This window comes from Leptodactylus fuscus, chromosome 6, assembly GCF_031893055.1.
Source record: "Leptodactylus fuscus isolate aLepFus1 chromosome 6, aLepFus1.hap2, whole genome shotgun sequence".
In the NCBI taxonomy this organism is placed as follows: domain Eukaryota; kingdom Metazoa; phylum Chordata; class Amphibia; order Anura; family Leptodactylidae; genus Leptodactylus; species Leptodactylus fuscus.
In genome coordinates this window covers 86240309-86256025 of record NC_134270.1, presented here as the reverse complement: position 1 = coordinate 86256025, position 15717 = coordinate 86240309, and the positions used below count along the sequence as shown (strand labels likewise).

Below are 15717 nucleotides of genomic sequence, written 5' to 3'. Positions count from 1 at the left end.
AGTGCCATTGTCTGACTGGGAATTCAAAGAGTATATTGGGAATACAAATACCCTCATTTCTTGCTACTGCCATATAGTGCCAGTTTCTGACTGGTAATTCAAAGAATATATTGGGGTTACGTGCACCCACAATTTTTACTACTGGTATACAGTGCCATTGTCTGACTGGGAATTCAAAGAATATATTGGGGTTATAAATACCCTCATTTCTTGCTACTGCCATATAGTGCCAGTTTCTGACTGGTAATTCAAAGAATATATTGGGGTTACGTGCACCCACAATTTTTACTACTGGTATACAGTGCCATTGTCTGACTGGGAATTCAAAGAGTATATTGGGAATACAAATACCCTCATTTCTTGCTACTGCCATATAGTGCCAGTGTCTGACTGGGAATTCAAAGAATATATTGGGGTTACGTGCACCCACAATTTTTACTACTGGTATACAGTGCCATTGTCTGACTGGGAATTCAAAGAATATATTGGGGTTATAAATACCCTCATTTCTTGCTACTGCCATATAGTGCCAGTTTCTGACTGGTAATTCAAAGAATATATTGGGGTTACGTGCACCCACAATTTTTACTACTGGTATACAGTGCCATTGTCTGACTGGGAATTCAAAGAGTATATTGGGAATACAAATACCCTCATTTCTTGCTACTGCCATATAGTGCCAGTGTCTGACTGGGAATTCAAAGAATATATTGGGGTTACGTGCACCCACAATTTTTACTACTGGTATACAGTGCCATTGTCTGACTGGGAATTCAAAGAATATATTGGGGTTATAAATACCCTCATTTCTTGCTACTGCCATATAGTGCCAGTTTCTGACTGGTAATTCAAAGAATATATTGGGGTTACGTGCACCCACAATTTTTACTACTGGTATACAGTGCCATTGTCTGACTGGGAATTCAAAGAGTATATTGGGAATACAAATACCCTCATTTCTTGCTACTGCCATATAGTGCCAGTGTCTGACTGGGAATTCAAAGAATATATTGGGGTTACGTGCACCCACAATTTTTACTACTGGTATACAGTGCCATTGTCTGACTGGGAATTCAAAGAGTATATTGGGAATACAAATACCCTCATTTCTTGCTACTGCCATATAGTGCCAGTGTCTGACTGGGAATTCAAAGAATATATTGGGGTTACGTGCACCCACAATTTTTACTACTGGTATACAGTGCCAATTTCTAACTAGGAATTCAAAATGCGCAAGGCTCCCGGAAAGGGACGTGGACGAGGCCGTGGGCGAGGTCGGGGGAATGGTTCTGGGGAGCAAGGTAGCAGTGAAGCCACAGGGCGTCCCGTGCCTACTCCTGTGGGGCAGCAAGCATTGCGCCACTCCACAGTGCCAGGGTTGCTTGCCACATTAACTAAACTGCAGGGTACAAACCTTAGTAGGCCCGAGAACCAGGAACAGGTCTTGCAATGGCTGTCAGAGAACGCTTACAGCACATTGTCCAGCAGCCAGTCAGACTCTGCCTCCTCTCCTCCTATTACCCAACAGTCTTGTCTTCCTTCCTCCCAAAATTCCGAAGCTTTACAGAACAATAACCCAAACTGTCCCTGCTCCCCAGAGCTGTTCTCCGCTCCTTTCATTGTCCCTCAACCTGCCTCTCCACGTCACGATTCCACGAACCTAACAGAGGAGCATCTGTGTCCAGATGCTCAAACACTAGAGTCTCCTCCATCTCCGTTCGATTTGGTGGTGGATGACCAGCAACCCACCCTCATCGACGATGATGTGACGCAGTTGCCGTCAGGGCATCCAGTTGACTGGCGCATTGTGCGGGAGGAGGAGATGAGACAGGAGTTGGAAGAGGAAGTGGTGGATGATGAGGACACTGACCCGACCTGGACAGGGGGGATGTCAAGCGGGGAAAGTAGTGTGGATGTTGAGGCAGGTGCAGCACCAAAAAGGGTAGCTAGAGGCAGAGGCAGAGGTCAGCAGCTTAGGCGAAGCCAGGCCACACCCGGAATCTCCCAAGATGTTCCAGTTCGTACCCAGCCCCGAAAAACTCCCACCTCGAGGGCACGTTTCTCGAAGGTGTGGAGTTTTTTCAAGGAATGCGCCGAGGACAGATATAGTGTTGTCTGCACAATTTGCCTCTCGAAATTGATTAGGGGCTCTGAGAAGAGCAACCTGTCCACCACTTCAATGCGCCGTCATTTGGAATCCAAGCACTGGAATCAGTGGCAGGCAGCAACGGCAGGACAAAGGCCGCCTGCCGTTCACGCCACTGCCACTGCCTCTGCCTCTGCCACTGCCACTGCTGACTGTGCTGGCGATGCACTCCAGAGGACGAGCCAGGACACCACTTCATCTGCCTCCGCCACTTTGTTGACTTCTACCTCATCCTCCCCTGGTCCTGTCTTATCTCCTTCTCCTGCACCATCAAAGGCACCATCAGGCGTTTCTTTACAACAACCCACCATCTCTCAGACATTGGAGCGGCGGCAGAAATACACTGCTAACCACCCACACGCGCAAGCCTTGAACGCCAACATCGCTAAACTGCTGGCCCAGGAGATGTTGGCGTTCCGGCTTGTTGAAACTCCCGCCTTCCTGGACCTGATGGCAACTGCGGCACCTCGCTATGCCGTCCCTAGCCGTCACTACTTCTCCCGGTGTGCCGTCCCCGCCTTGCACCAGCACGTGTCACTCAACATCAGGCGGGCCCTTAGTTCCGCGCTTTGCACAAAGGTCCACTTGACCACCGACGCGTGGACAAGTGCATGCGGACAGGGACGCTACATTTCACTGACGGCACACTGGGTGAATGTAGTTGAGGCTGGGACTGCTTCCCAAACTGGCCCGGTGTACCTCGTCTCCCCGCCTAACATTCCTGGCAGGGACACGAGAAGAACACCCCCCTCCTCCTCCTCCTCTACCGCCTCCTCCTCCGCCACCGCCTCCTCCTCCGCCACCGCCTCCTCCTCCGCTGTTAGATTGACCCCAGCTACGAGTTGGAAACGTTGCAGCACTGGCGTTGGTAGACGTCAGCAGGCTGTGCTGAAGCTGATCAGCTTGGGGGACAGACAGCACACTGCCTCCGAGGTGAGGGATGCCCTCCTCGATGAGACGGCAATATGGTTTGAGCCGCTGCACCTGGGCCCAGGCATGGTCGTTTGTGATAACGGCCGGAACCTGGTAGCAGCTCTGGAGCTTGCCGGACTCCAACATGTTCCATGCCTGGCCCACGTCTTCAACCTAGTGGTGCAACGTTTCCTAAAGAGCTACCCCAATGTTCCAGAGCTACTGGTGAAAGTGCGGCGCATGTGCGCCCACTTTCGCAAGTCGACAGTAGCCGCTGCTAGCTTAAAATCTCTCCAGCAACGCCTGCATGTGCCACAACACCGGCTTTTGTGCGACGTCCCCACACGCTGGAACTCAACGTTTCAGATGTTGAATAGAGTGGTTGAGCAGCAGAGACCTTTGATGGAATACCAGCTACAAAACCCTAGGGTGCCACAAAGTCAGCTGCCTCAGTTTCACATCCATGAGTGGCCATGGATGAGAGACCTTTGTGACATCCTACGGGTCTTTGAGGAGTCCACAAGGAGGGTGAGCTCTGAGGATGCGATGGTGAGCCTTACAATCCCGCTCTTGTGTGTTCTGAGAGAATCCCTGATTGACATCAGGGATAACTCAGATCACACAGAGGAGTTAGGGATAGCATCCGATCCGTCACAGCTGGAGAGTAGGTCCACACATCTGTCCGCTTCACTGCGTTTAATGGAGGAGGAGGAGGAGGAGGAGGAGGAGGAAGAAGAGTTGTCCGATGATGTGATGGTGATACAGGAGGCTTCCGGGCAACTTCGAATCGTCCCATTGTTGCAGCGCGGATGGGTAGACATGGAGGATGAGGAGGAAATGGAGATTGAACTTTCCGGTGGGGCCAGAGGAGTCATGCCAACTAACACTGTGGCAGACATGGCTGAGTTCATGTTGGGGTGCTTTACAACCGACAAGCGTATTGTCAAAATCATGGAGGACAACCAGTACTGGATCTTTGCTATCCTTGACCCCCGGTATAAAAACAACATCTCGTCTTTTATTCCGGTAGAGGGGAGGGCCAATCGCATCAATGCTTGCCACAGGCAATTGGTGCAGAATATGATGGAGATGTTTCCAGCATGTGACAGTGGCGGCAGGGAGGGCAGTTCCTCCAGTAGGCAACCAAGTTCTCACCGGTCCACACAAACGAGGGGCACACTGTCTAAGGTCTGGGACACCTTGATGGCACCCCCTCGCCAAAGTGCCGCCACGGAGGGTCCTAGTGTCACCAGGCGTGAGAAGTATAGGCGCATGTTGCGGGAATACCTTTCCGACCACAGCCCTGTCCTCTCCGACCCCTCTGCGCCCTACACGTATTGGGTGTCGAAGTTGGACCTGTGGCTTGAACTTGCCCTATATGCCTTGGAGGTGCTGTCCTGTCCTGCCGCCAGCGTCCTATCTGAGAGGGTGTTCAGTGCAGCCGGTGGCATCATCACTGACAAGCGCACCCGTCTGTCAGCTGAGAGTGCCGACCGGCTCACTTTGATAAAAATGAACCACCACTGGATAGAGCCTTCATTTTTGTGCCCACCTGTGTAAAGCACCCCAACATGAAACTCCATGTCTGTACTCAACCTCTCCAATTCCTCCGCATCCTCATACTCATCCACCATAAGCGTTGCACAATTCTGCTAATACTAGGCTCCCTCCAACATGATTTCCCCCAACTCTGCTGGTTAGAGGCTCCCTCCACCCTGATTTCCACCAACTCTGCTGGTTAGAGGCTCCCTCCACCCTGCTTTCCCACAACTCTGCTGGTTAGAGGCTCCTTCCACCATGAATTTGCCCAAACTGGGCTGTTTAGAGGCTCCCTCCACCATGAATTGGTCCAAACTGGGCTGGTTAGAGGCTCCCTCCACCATGAATTGGTCCAAACTGGGGTGGTTAGAGGCTCCCTCCACCATTAATTGGTCCAAACTGGGCTGGTTAGAGGCTCCCTCCACCATGAATTGGTCCAAACTGGGCTGGTTAGAGGCTCCCTCCACCATGAATTGGTCCAAACTGGGGTGGTTAGAGGCTCCCTCCACCATTAATTGGTCCAAACTGGGCTGGTTAGAGGCTCCCTCCACCATTAATTGGTCCAAACTGGGCTGTTTAGAGGCTCCCTCCACCATGAATTTGCCCAAACTGGGCTGTTTAGAGGCTCCCTCCACCATTAATTGGTCCAAACTGGGCTGGTTAGAGGCTCCCTCCACAATTAATTGGTCCAAACTGGGCTAATTAGAGGCTCCCTCCACCATGAATTGGTCCAAACTGGGTTTTTTAGAGGCTCCCTCCACCATGAATTTGCCCAAACTGGGCTGTTTAGAGGCTCCCTCCACCATGAATTGGTCCAAACTGGGCTGGTTAGAGGCTCCCTCCACCATGAATTTCCCAAAACTTGGCTGTTTAGAGGCTCCCTCCACCATTAATTGGTCCAAACTGGGCTGGTTAGAGGCTCCCTCCACCATGAATTGGTCCAAACTGGGGTTTTTAGAGGCTCCCTCCACCATGAATTGGTCCAAACTTGGCTGTTTAGAGGCTCCCTCCACCATGAATTGGTCCAAACTGGGCTGGTTAGAGGCTCCCTCCACCATGAATTGGTCCAAACTGGGTTTTTTAGAGGCTCCCTCCACCATGAATTTGCCCAAACTGGGCTGTTTAGAGGCTCCCTCCACCATGAATTGGTCCAAACTGGGTTTTTTAGAGGCTCCCTCCACCATGAATTGGTCCAAACTGGGCTGGTTAGAGGCTCCCTCCACCATGAATTGGTCCAAACTGGGGTGGTTAGAGGCTCCCTCCACCATTAATTGGTCCAAACTGGGCTGGTTAGAGGCTCCCTCCACCATTAATTGGTCCAAACTGGGCTGGTTAGAGGCTCCCTCCACCATGAATTTGCCCAAACTGGGCTGTTTAGAGGCTCCCTCCACCATTAATTGGTCCAAACTGGGCTGGTTAGAGGCTCCCTCCACAATTAATTGGTCCAAACTGGGCTAATTAGAGGCTCCCTCCACCATGAATTGGTCCAAACTGGGTTTTTTAGAGGCTCCCTCCACCATGAATTTGCCCAAACTGGGCTGTTTAGAGGCTCCCTCCACCATGAATTGGTCCAAACTGGGCTGGTTAGAGGCTCCCTCCACCATGAATTTCCCAAAACTTGGCTGTTTAGAGGCTCCCTCCACCATTAATTGGTCCAAACTGGGCTGGTTAGAGGCTCCCTCCACCATGAATTGGTCCAAACTGGGCTGGTTAGAGGCTCCCTCCACCATTAATTGGTCCAAACTGGGCTGGTTAGAGGCTCCCTCCACCATGAATTTGCCCAAACTGGGCTGGTTAGAGGCTCCCTCCACCATGAATTGGTCCAAACTGGGTTTTTTAGAGGCTACCTCCACCATGAATTTGCCCAAACTGGGCTGGTTAGAGGCTCCCTCCACCATGAATTGGTCCAAACTGGGCTGGTTAGAGGCTCCCTCCACCATGAATTTGCCCAAACTGGGCTGTTTAGAGGCTCCCTCCACCATTAATTGGTCCAAACTGGGCTGGTTAGAGGCTCCCTCCACCATGAATTTGCCCAAACTGGGCTGTTTAGAGGCTCCCTCCACCATGAATTGGTCCAAACTGGGTTTTTTAGAGGCTCCCTCCACCATGAATTGGTCCAAACTGGGCTGGTTAGAGGCTCCCTCCACCATGAATTTCCCAAAACTTGGCTGTTTAGAGGCTCCCTCCACCATGAATTGGTCCAAACTGGGCTGGTTAGAGGCTCCCTCCACCATGAATTTCCCAAAACTTGGCTGTTTAGAGGCTCCCTCCACCATGAATTGGTCCAAACTGGGCTGGTTAGAGGCTCCCTCCACCATTAATTGGTCCAAACTGGGCTGGTTAGAGGCTCCCTCCACCATGAATTGGTCCAAACTGGGTTTTTTAGAGGCTCCCTCCACCATGAATTTGCCCAAACTGGGCTGTTTAGAGGCTCCCTCCACCATGAATTGGTTCAAACTGGGCTGGTTAGAGGCTCCCTCCACCATTAATTGGTCCAAACTGGGCTGGTTAGAGGCTCCCTCCACCATTAATTGGTCCAAACTGGGCTGGTTAGAGGCTCCCTCCACCATGAATTTGCCCAAACTGGGCTGGTTAGAGGCTCCCTCCACCATGAATTGGTCCAAACTGGGTTTTTTAGAGGCTCCCTCCACCATGAATTTGCCCAAACTGGGCTGGTTAGAGGCTCCCTCCACCATGAATTGGTCCAAACTGGGGTTTTTAGAGGCTCCCTCCACCATGAATTTGCCCAAACTGGGGTGTTTAGAGGCTCCCTCCACCATGAATTTGCCCAAACTCTGCTGGTTAGAGGCTCAATCCACCCTGATTTTCAAAACAAATGTTGGTGCCAACCTCAACTTACTACAAGGGCCAAATTCACTGCTGGTGACAAGCTCTCCTCACTGCAAGTGCCAAATACACATGTTTCAAGGTGTTTTCCTACTGTCAGAGAGGTGGTATTGAGTGTGTAAAGTGTGTAGTTGTTAGGCTGTGATGTTGGGGTAATAGAGGGTCTTTGGTGTGTTAGATGCCCCCAGACATGCTTCCCCTGCTGTCCCAGTGTCATTCCAGAGGTGTTGGCATCATTTCCTGGGGTGTCATAGTGGACTTGGTGACCCTCCAGACACGGATTTGGGTTTCCCCCTTAACGAGTATCTGTTCCCCATAGACTATAATGGGGTTCGAAACCCGTTCGAACACACGAACATTGAGCGGCTGTTCGAATCGAATTTCGAACCTCGAACATTTTAGTGTTCGCTCATCTCTAGTTCAGACCCTAACTGAGGCTGCTGCACCATCCCCAGCTGTTTTGGCACCTTATAAGGTCAAGATGCTACTCCCAGACCGTTTCTCAGGGGACCGTGCAAAATTTGAAACTTTCAGGGAGTCTTGTCGCCTGTACTTCCGTGTGAATCCACATGTTACTCAGGCCCAAATGGTGGGAGTGGTTATATCTCTTTTACAGGGGGACCCACAAGCTTGGGCCCTTAAACTCCCTGCTGAGGCTGAGGAGTGGGTTGATCTGGAAAAAAATTTTAAGTCCCTGGGCTCTATTTATGCTGAACCAGACCACATTGCGCTTGCGGAAACTCAACTCCTCACCATGCGGAGGGGCAAACGCTCTGCAGAGGAGTATTGCTCTGAGTTCCGTAAGTACAGTGTAACCGCAGGTTGGTGTGAGTCAGCTCTAAAGGCTCACTTTAAGCAAGGCTTGTGTGACCGTGTTAAGGAGCTCTGGGTTGGTCACCCAGATCCCCCGACTCTTGAGAAGGCCATGACTTTGGCGGTCCGTATTGACCGCAAGATCCGAGAAAATTTAAAAGAGAGAGTAGGGTCTGTTGCCTCCAAGTTTTCTGTCTCTTCCTCTCTCTCCTCTGATAAACCTACCTTTCCTCCCATCACTTCTGGTGAGGAACCCATGCAACTGGGAGCTGTGGACGCCAGAACACGACGAGAACATCGTCTCAGGAATAACCTGTGCCTGTACTGTGGTTCCTCTGGTCATGTCATCCGAGACTGCTCTATCAGACCCTTGTCACCTGCGAATAAACTTCAGTGCCTGAGTGGTAATCAGAAGAACCACTCAGGCTTCCAGGTATTTGGTGGAAATAACAATAAGATGATGTTATCTGTGTCTCTGTCCTCTGGGGACAGATCTGTTTCTGGCAAGGCCCTAGTTGACTCTGGGTCTGCAGCAAATTTTATTAAATATTCAGTTGTTGAATCTTTGGGCATTGAGCTTTTGCCACTTGACACACCTATGTCTGTTGCTGGAGCGGATTCTACTCCACTGGCCAGGGGTAAAGTCAGTTTTTAAACCCCCTTGATCTCTTTGCAAGTGGGCTCTTCACATTCAGAGGTCATAAGCCTTTTTGTTATGGAGAATCTCTCTGCTGATGTTATTTTGGGGTTCCCCTGGCTGAAGCTCCATAACCCTATTTTGGATTGGGGTAAAAAGGAGTTGGTAAAGTGGGGAGATCAGTGCTCATCCCACTGTATTGCTTTACATTCTGTTGATTGTGTCAAGGAGGAGAAGGTCTCAGCTACTAAAAGTTGGGAACGCCCCTCTGGTATTAAAACCTGGTGGTATCAGAAGCGCCAGGTGAATAAAAAATGTTTGCCTGGTTCTCAAGCATCTGTGGTTCAAGCAGAACCAAAATACAAGGCAGGGAAAACTCAGAATCCCTCTAGAACTGGTTTGTCTGGTGAGGGTCCGGTGGCCCCTCATAAAAGGGAGGGTACTGTAACATCTCTGCCTGTTCGGGCCTCTGCGCCACCCTCTGCTCGCATGCTGCGGCGCCGGAGGCGTGTGCAGTTTGACAATCTGCTTAAGGTTTTTAGTTGCACTGTGTGAACACGGCTCTAGTCCTTAATTGGATTTGCACCACACCCGTCTTCTGCCAAGGTTGCCTCTGTTCATTAAGTGGTTAATCTGTCTTGCCTGTGATTGACAGCTTTTCTTCCTGTCAGGTTCTGGGCGGGTTCTTCCTTCCCTATTTAGTCTTGGCTCACAGTCACACTGGTGCCGGTTATTGCCCTTGCTTTCTGGTATCTCTTGCTGTTATATTACTTGTACTCTAATCCTTGACCTCTGGCTTTCCTACTGACTATTCTCTTGACTCCGATTTGACACTGCATCGCTCTCTTGTTACCGAAACCTGGCTAGCTGACCTCCCTTTGTTGTTGTACGTCTTGTCTGCGTTTTGTGTTTCACGTATTCAGGGAGGGATTGTCTTCGTGGTTGTCGCCTATTACTTAGGATAGGGTCTGGCAATAGGAAGGGCAAGCGGGGGGCTTCAGTTTAGGGCTCACTGTCCCTTGTGCCCCTCCCTCCAGGGTTCACCAGCAGCTTCTGGGGAATTATCATCTGGCTATTCCCTAACAACAAGTGTCACGGACACAGCTAGTGTCCACTCCTAATGTCCGTGCGAGATTTTGAACGGACACTAGGAGCGGACGCTACCTGTCGGACACTGACAGTAGTGTGAACGCTCCCTTAGCCAGCTTCCCTGGGCCCTTCAAAAGCATATCTGTAATTAAAGGGGCTCTATCAGCAAAATTTTCAGGCACCGCTAATCTTATTTTAAACCCCGCTCTCGTTTTAAAATAAAACTATAAAAACATATATGTAAATCATACCTTTGCATGCACAGGGGGCGGTCGTGCACGATCCAACGTCATCTTCGGTGTCGCCTTCCTCTTCTTTCTTCTTCCAGCGACATCCTCCTCTCCTGGCTCTTCTCGGCCTTCATCTTCTGTTCTTCTGGCGGGTTGCATACAAATCCCGCACATGTTTGCCATTTTTGTTGTAGTTCTAAGTATTCCTTAGAACTACGCAAGCATGTGCAGTACGCTCGTGAACGACTTCACTCCGGAAGAACAGAAGATGAAGGCGGAAAAGAGCCAGGACAGGAGGACGCCGCTGGAAGAAGAAAGAAGAGGAAGGTGGGACCGAAGATGAAGTCGGATCGTGCACGACGACCCCCTGTGCATGCAAAGGTATGATTTACATATATGTTTTTATAGTTTAATTTTAAAACGGGAGCGGGGTTTAAAATAAGATTAGTGGTGCCTGAATGGCCTTTTTAATGGCTATTCATACATATGTAGGGCTCATACAGCAAAACATTGCTGATAGAGCCCCTTTAAACAGTTACAGGACTAGGAGGGAGGCTTATTTAGCTATATTTAGTACTCAGCAGTATCTATTACAGCATTAGCTGGCATGTTACACTGCTTTAATGGGACCCAGAAAGGAAAACCTGGTAAGTATGGCACAAAATGGAGTGGGATTTATTTAAATAAATAAATATAGTATTCAGTATTCCCTCTTTCAGCTCCATGTGCTATGCCACCCAGTCTTTCCAGAATTTTGAAAATCTAAAAGGCAAATCCTTGCAAACTATGGTGCAAGGAGATACATTTATTTAGGCAAATATAGTATTTAGTATTTCCTATTACAGCTTCACATGCATGTTACCCAGCTTTCCCCGAATCCTCAAAGCAAATCTAGCAAACTCTGGCATGATTTCAAACAAAGGATGGAGATCTATTTAGGTATATTTAGTCTTCAGCAGTCGCAATTACAATAGCTTTGCTGGGACCCAGGAAAGCAAATCTGCCATGGTATGGTGCAATGAACTATGTATTGTACTGTGTAGTTTTGAGTTTTCTTTGTGGTTATGTATAGTTGTGTGTCTAATGTGTAAGGTAATTCCAGCTCCATTCCTCATCCCAGGATGCAGACGGTGAATTAAGTTCAGCATGTTTATTAATGGGTTATTTTCAATTTAATTGAACTTAATTTAAGTCACTGTAAAGAGCACAGGGTCTTTGTGTGGAGGGGGTATACCAGACATCTTCAGTCTGGAAGCATACCCGATCAAAACTCTGTATATGGAACAAAGCATAAGACTAAAGCCATGTTTGTCACAATTCATGTTTCATAACCATCTGCATACAGAACTATGATTGTGGAACCCAGACAAATTTCTGACGTCAAGCCTGGGGAGTGGGAATGTTGACAAACACCACAAATTACAAAAAAAAGAAATAGTACATGGAAAAAGTACGGTTTCTGTTTTTTTTATTGTATAATATTTTTATGCTTTTTATAACTTTTAATTACTCATATAATAATAACGGCAAATTATTATGGTTGTTAGCTTCAAAATTTACAGCCGGGATGTTAGGACCTAATGAGGGGTTAATGATAGCAATGCCAGAGGCTTATATCAAGCTCATAGAACCCCTTAGATGCTGTAGTCAGTTATCTCTGACTAATGGTGTTGCTACTGAAACCCCCCCATGTCCATAATGTCATAGTAAACCATGGTGCACCAACCTTCTGCTTATCATCACATAGTATTACGTTTAGATTTGGGAAAGGGTTAAGGGACCTTATTCTGACACCCCATGTTTTTGCGGAGATATAGAATACGGTTACATTGGTGACCTGTGCCTCTCTAAACTGAATGTTCAGTTTGTCTCATGACAACCAGGTTAAAGTTTAAGTTTTATGATCTCTGAACTCTGCTGTTCAATCCTTTGATCACCACAGTTGAATGTGGTATGATAAACCATGGCAGAGAATAGCAGCACCAGAACAAATTGCACAATGCCAAGGCCTCATAAAACCTCTTTAATATGTAAGGTGTGGCAAAGTCCTCCTTTGGACAGTTTAGATTGAAATAGGATGCAGTGGCACAATTTGACCATTAGATGGTGCTGCTGCACCACAGATGAACTATGTGAGTCCTAATATGCCTAGGGACCGTCAGTATGAAGTTCCAGCCCTCCTTGGGGTCTCTGCTGATTCCAAGACCTGAGAGATCCTGTATATAAGGACTCAAGCATCCATCTGGGCCAGTGGTTGTGATATCTGCATGTAAGGCAAACACTCACAGGTAAGTTTTAACAGTTACTACTTTTATCTAAACTTCCACAGCTTCATCTCCTAGTTCTGTCAGCCACTCCCCTACTTCCTGTATTCTGTGCCATATGGTCTCAGGGAAGCATACTGTATAATACTGTATATACTGTATTTTGCATCACCTTCCCTTTTATACAAATAACACTGGTTCGAAACTAAACAATTCTACATAATTTTCCCAATGTCACAGTCAATGATAGTCTGAGCAACAGGCAGGATCCAAAGAGTCGCACCTCTGCCATCTCAATCAGTCTCTAAGGTTTTCTTTACCTCACTGGATAGTTTTTGGAACACTATTTTCAGAAGAGAGATCCAAGTCTTCTTACAAACGGCTTCTCTCAGTAATCGCTCCATTAATCTCAACATTTTCTGCTGGTAGTACTCTGAAATTCGAGACATTCCTTATTTTCATACTGATGTCCATCTCGCTTGGATGAAAGCATATTTCCTTTCTTGGTCCTTACATAGTACTTGGTAAGAGCATATAGAGATGTCTTCTTGTTTTGCCTCTGACTCACATTTTCTTATCTCTATTATCTCATGTCTGCATTCTGGTTCAGTTTTTCTTGTTATTTGAGCCTGCTGGTTGCACAATGGACTCCGCTGGTAATGTGTGGGTAGTCACATCACAAGAGATGAGCGAACACTATTCGATCAGTTTCAGATCAGTCTCAGATGATGTCCAACTCAGGTGAAGGTGAAGTTGAAGAGATGAATCAAAGTGCAGAGTATTTTGAATATTTAAAGGGGCTCTATCCGCAAAATCATGCTGATAGAGCCCCACATATGCGTGAATAGCCTTTAAAAAGGTTATTCAGGCACCGTAAATGTTATATTAAACTCCCCCCCGTTTTAAACTAAAACCCTAAAAAAGAATGTTATCTACTTACGCATCGCGCACGCTGGGCGGGCATTCAGGGTACGCCGTCTTCTTCATCCACGCCTCCTCTTCCTCCGATGTCCTCGGGTCCCATCCTCCTCCGGCGCTCGCGAACTGACACTGATATAAAAAAATGGCCTGGGCGCATGTGCAGTAGCATGCGGCTTCTACTATGGCTACTGCGCAGGCACCCAGGCCATTTTTTTTTATGAGTGTTAGTTCGCGAGCGCCGGAGGACAGGACCCGAGGACATCGGAGGAAGAAGAGGCGTGGATGAAGTAGAAGACACACCCTGAATGCCCGCCCACCGTGCACGATGCGTAAGTAGATCATATTCTTTTTTAGGGTATTATTTTAAAACGGGGGGGGGGGGTAGTTTAATATAACATTTACGGTGCCTGAATAGCCTTTTTAAAGGCTATTCACGCATATGTGGGGCTCTATCAGCATGATTTTGCTGATAGAGCCCCTTTATTTCCACTAGATGATGGGCAACCAGTCGGCATGTTGAACAATGGCTGATCACGTCCTCCACTGGCTGATACATGTTTGGGCTTTATATTTTTCCCTCAAGCAGCTTTTTTGTACCTTAAGTTTCTAGATCTGTTTTGCTGATTTCCACAAGGCCTGAAGAATTACTGACAGTTCCGCTCTAACAACTGAGGTTTATATCAAGATCTTTTCTCTCTAAATCTAATGTAATTCTCCATTCTGGATAATTTGCCATTTGTGGTTGCTGCCATAGATTGTTATAATTTGTGCAGTAATAGATACTTTCAGCAGATCAAAGTTGATGTACACTTCTAGATACCGGATCAATTTTTTGTTGCATACTTTAAGCCACGTTTCTGGGATGTGTTCACATTACGTTAACTTGATTTCAGCATTTTCCTGGTCTGTGAAAAATTTGGATTTTATCAATATTATAAAAAAAATTTAAAAAATGCAATATACCGTATTTTTCGGACTATAAGACGCACTTTTTTTCCCCAAAATTTTGGGGGGAAAAGAAGGGTGCGTCTTATAGTCTGAAGGTGGTGCCTGGCATCCGCTGTAATAGAGAGGCGGAAGCCGGCAAGTGATAGACGCCATTACAGGTGCCGGGGCCTGAGACATCGCTGCGCTCCTCTGCCCTGCATGAAGCCAGCAGCGGGAGGAGTGATGCTATTCCGCTCCTCCGTGCCCCTGCCGCTGGCTTCATGCATGGCAGAGGATCGTAGCGATGTCTCAGGCCCCGGCGTCTATCCCTCCCCGACATCCGCCTCTCTAGTACAGCGGATGCCGGGTCAGTATCCGTGGCCCCTTCTCCCCCGGGGCCGGTCCCCACCGGCCCCGTACCTGTAAAGTTGCAGGCCGGCTCCTGCGCGGCGATATCGCAGGAGCCGACCTGTTCGGGTGACAGCCGGGAGCCTAATGAGGCTCCCGGCCTGTCACTGCTATATTAGTATTGCGGCTGGTCTCTATGACCAGCCGTAATACTAATAGACAGAATGTCCCATAGACGGCAATACAGTTGTATTGCCGTCTATGGGACTTGCGATCAAGTGACCGCAGGCTCAAGCCCCGGGGGGGGGGAATAAAATAGTAAAAAAAAAAAAGCTTTAAAAATATGAAATAAATAAAAGTTCTAAATCACCTCCTGTTTTTTTTTTTCAATACAAGGTGATCTAAGCAATAGATATCCCCCAAAATGGTATAACTAAAAATTACAGCTGGCCCCGCAAAAAAAACGCTCTATGCATCTCCGTACAGCTGCAGGGTCACCTGTCAATGTGGCCTTGCAGCTGTTGCAAAACTACAACTCCCATATATTAAATATTTTACCAGTTTTTGCTTCAAAAATTTTTTTCCCTATTTTCCTCCTCTAAAACCTAGGTGCGTGTTATAGTCCGAAAAATACGGTAAGCCATGAGAACCCCACAATTCTGCTGCTACAGATATGTTGAGCAGCAGAGATGAGCGAGTAGTATTCGCTCAAATACCTAGCCTGCATAGATATTGGTATAAAAAAAGCGCCAGGGAAGGTGGGAGGGGCATCAAGTTTTTACTGCGTTTACCACGTGGTATTCGACTGAGTACACCAATATCTATGCAGGGGAGGTATTCGATTGAATATTACTCGCTCATCTCTATTGAGCAGCAAGGGTAATGTGTGTGTATTCAAAAATAGAAGCATTAAATGGGTATTCCCATCACAAAGAGCTTATCAACCTATGGTATGATTATCGTTCAGGGAGATACACTTATTTAGGCAAATGCAGTATTCAGTATTTCCTATTATAGCTTCACATGCATGTTACCCAGCTTTCC

At 47.8% G+C, this 15717-nt stretch overlaps 1 protein-coding gene across 2 annotated transcripts in view; it reads left to right on the top strand.

The window, feature by feature from the left end:
• The first annotated feature begins 10824 nt into the window (after nucleotides 1-10824).
• LOC142208353 (sulfotransferase 2B1-like) overlaps nucleotides 10825-15717 on the top strand; it is a 57284-nt gene continuing 52391 nt past the window's right edge. The window contains exon 1 of one of the 2 annotated variants that reach the window (XM_075276805.1): nucleotides 10825-10860. The gene's annotated coding sequence lies outside the window, so the exon portion shown is untranslated. Of the gene's footprint in view, nucleotides 10861-12420; nucleotides 12502-15717 lie in introns of those variants that run through there. The other variant, XM_075276804.1, reaches the window with a different exon arrangement.